This window comes from Oxyura jamaicensis, chromosome Z (genome assembly GCF_011077185.1).
Source record: "Oxyura jamaicensis isolate SHBP4307 breed ruddy duck chromosome Z, BPBGC_Ojam_1.0, whole genome shotgun sequence".
Taxonomy (NCBI): domain Eukaryota; kingdom Metazoa; phylum Chordata; class Aves; order Anseriformes; family Anatidae; genus Oxyura; species Oxyura jamaicensis.
In genome coordinates, this window is record NC_048926.1 from 29,833,389 (window position 1) to 29,836,770 (window position 3,382).

At 43.9% G+C, this 3,382-nt stretch overlaps 1 protein-coding gene across 2 annotated transcripts in view; it reads left to right on the top strand.

Annotated features, from left to right (window-relative positions):
* Positions 1-2,053: 2,053 nt before the first annotated feature.
* The window catches only part of LOC118156433 (programmed cell death 1 ligand 2-like), a 13,967-nt gene continuing 12,638 nt past the window's right edge, over positions 2,054-3,382 (top strand). Inside the window, exon 1 of one of the 2 annotated variants that reach the window (XM_035310517.1) lies at positions 2,054-2,260. The gene's annotated coding sequence lies outside the window, so the exon portion shown is untranslated. Of the gene's footprint in view, positions 2,261-3,233; positions 3,318-3,382 lie in introns of those variants that run through there. The other variant, XM_035310518.1, reaches the window with a different exon arrangement.

The following is a 3,382-nucleotide window of genomic DNA, read 5'->3' on the forward strand; positions in this document are numbered from 1 at the left end:
TGTCTCAGATGGCTACCCAATACAAGAAAACAGGTCCTGCAAAAGTGCTATCCCACCTCCATAGGCTCCTATTTTCTAATCTTATTGTATCTCATGAGTGATAACACCTTTTCTCTGCGGAATGTATGAGACATGGGACAATAGCCACAACTATTATTTGTGTTGACCTGGAGTACAATTCTTCCAAGTGATGAGAAACTAACTGGAGATGAAAGAGTATGTGTGCCACACCTTTAGCACCAAAGCTTCTGAGAAACCTGGGAAGAGACCATTGTATCCTCTTCTATGTCTCTTCCTCATGATATGGTGATAAATTAAAAGATAGAGTGATGAAGTGCAGTATGGAGGTAAATAGTACCAAGTAACTGTACAACGCACACCCAGTGAGTTTGATGAGGTCATAGAATCATAGAATAATTTATGTTGGACAGAGTGGCGGTTTTACCCAGCTGGGCAGCCAACTTCTCTCACTCCATCTCCTCAAAGGGAAAGGGGGAGAAAATACTATGAAAAGGGCTCAAGGGTTGAGATAAGGACAGGGAGATCACTCAACAGTCATCATGATGAACAAAACATTCTCAGCATAGGGAGAATAGAGAAATTCATTATCTATTACTAACAAGCTAGAGAAGTGAGAAATGAAGAAAACAAACTAAAACCACCTTCCCTTCATCCACCCTATTCCACCTCCTCCCCCCATCAGCTCAGGGGAACAGGGGAATGGAGACTGCGGTCAGTTTATAACTCTTTCATCTTCACCGCTCCTTCACAGCCACTCTCTGCCCCTGCTCCCCGTGGGGTCCCTCCCACAGATGCCGTCCTTCCCGAACTGAGCCTGCGGGGGCTGCCCACAGGCAGCAGCTCTCCAAGACCTGCTCCCACACGGCTCCATACCACGGGGTCCATTCCCCAGGAGCAAACTGCCCCAGCACGGGTCCCCCACGGGCGGCAGCTCCCCCCAGACCCCTGCTCCTGCGTGGGCTCCTCTCCACGGACTGCAGCTCTGGCCCGGGGCCTGCTCCTGCGGGGGCTCTCCATGGGCCGCAGCCTCCTCCAGGCCACATCCACCTGCTCCACCGGGGGCTCCTCCACGGGCTGCAGCGTGGAGATCTGCTCCGTGTGGGACCCATGGGCTGCAGGGGGACAGCCTGCTCCACCAGGGGCCTCTCCACAGGCTGCAGGGGAACTGCTGCTGCCTGCCTGGAGCTCCTCTTGCCCTCCTCTGCACTGACCTGGGGGGCTGCAAGGCTGATTCTCACTCCCGGCTCTCCCAGCTGCTGGTGTGTGGCATTTTTTTAACATTTCTTAAATCTGCCCTCACAGAGGCACAATCAACATCACTTATTGGCTCTGCTCTGAGCAGCAGCAGGTCCCTTTGGAGCCAGCTGAAAATGGCCCTTATCTGACATGGGACAGCTTCTGGGTTCTTCTCACAGAAGCCACCCCTACAGCCTTACACTACCAAAACCTTGCCATGTAAACCCTCTACAGACAGGACTTTGGCAAGTCATCTATCTAGTCCTACCTCACACTGAAAGCAGGGCCAATTTAAATCCAATTGATCAGGCTTTGTCCTGTCAAGTTTTGTATATTTTCAAGGATGGAGATTCCACAATCCGTCTGGGCACCAATGTTTGATTAGCTTCATTGTGAAAGGTTGTTTTTTTATAGATGGGGATATAAATGAAAATGGATGAAAATGAACAGCAAGTATATTCTGCAAATGTTAGGTAATCCCTTGAGGAAGTTTTAAAAAAATATTCTGGTAAAAATTAAGATAATATAACTTGGTGGTTTCAGGAATGCAGAACAATCCTAGTAAATGCAAGTTTAAAACCCAAGGCTGTATACTGCCCTAAGTGGATATAAATCCGGTAAAAAATTATGAGTATAATTAAAAGCATAATTTGAGCCTATAAACTCTGCATATTGCTTTGAATAAACTTGTTTGGATGCATGTTCTCAGCATTGAACTCAGAGTACTTTCATAATGAAGCATCAAAATGAAACTGGAACTGCTCATAAATTCCTAAGAAACTTGGTGGTTTCCTTTTAACACAGTCACTTGCTTTGTGGCATAAAGCTTGAATAAGAACACAAGCTTCATTGTTGATGCTTATGTTAAACTGGTTATGAGAGCTGGATGAGCAGCCACTGCTATCATGCACATAGGATACAGCTGCTTTGTCTGTAAAACTTTGACAGTCTTCACTGTTATGTGAGCCTTCTGATTCTTCCAATGGTTGCATAAATATCCCATGTGAGTATAACACTGATAAAATGCAAATCTATATTTACTCTGTTTCTAGCTAATGGACTGCAGATTTGCTCTGTATTCTTAAGATTTCCTAAATTAATTTTATTTTTAAAAGATTTGCAGGGAGTGGATTTTGAACGAGAGACTGGAAAAGTCCCAGATCTTAAACACAGGTCCATGTAACTTCAGACCTTGGAGAAGGAAGAGTTTTAGAAACTGAACCTGAGTCTCCATCTCAGTCTTCTCTGACTGTCATAGGCAAAGGCAGGACAGTGGTGCTAGTGAACATCTATAATTTATGAACTGGGATGTTGCTGTTTGTAAATCTTTTATTCTGAATATCAGGGAAGAGCTGTAAGGAGAAAAAACAAAACAAAACAAAACAATGTATGTATTTCTGTCAGTATGTTTTTGGTTACTTTCCTTTGGGTGTTATTAATCCCTTCGCATCTGCAGGTCTGTTTTGATTACACAGCATGTCTGTGGAGTTTCACATTCTGCATTCCCAGGAAAAGTCTCTCTTTTTGTAAAGCTGGAAAGAATTCACACTGAAATGTTAGCCTGTATTGTACAGTGCTGTTGTTAATAACTGGAAGGTACATATTCTCTAGAATGCACATCTGCATTAGTTTTAATGTAGTTAATGACATTTTCTTTAACAAAGATTTCAATCCAATCTTATTCTAACATCTGTGACAATTCATTATTTAATTTGAGATTCTATTAGTATTGCTGTATTTTACACTGGAAAAAAAAAGGCATAAAATGGGTGCTAGTTGTATTTGCAATTTGTATATTGCAGTTGTAGTGATAGGTGCATGGTAAACAGTGCAGTGAGAGTGAAAAGTAACAGCAAGGAACAACAAAGAAGGAACTGAGAACTGTTATCGTCTCACCTGAAAGCTGAAGTGAGATGGAGAGCAGACTAAAATGATGCAAATAGGCTATCACAGGTGATGTGAACTGCAGAGATGAAGCGATGGGCCAATACTAGCTTGACTGCATAGTGAGGCAGACAAGGGACTGCAATAAGGGTGCAACAGCTGAGAGCAAACAACAGGTGAGAGGGCATGTGGGTGAGGTGGTTACAGAGAACGAGGGCAGATGTCTGAGTCCACAGTACAG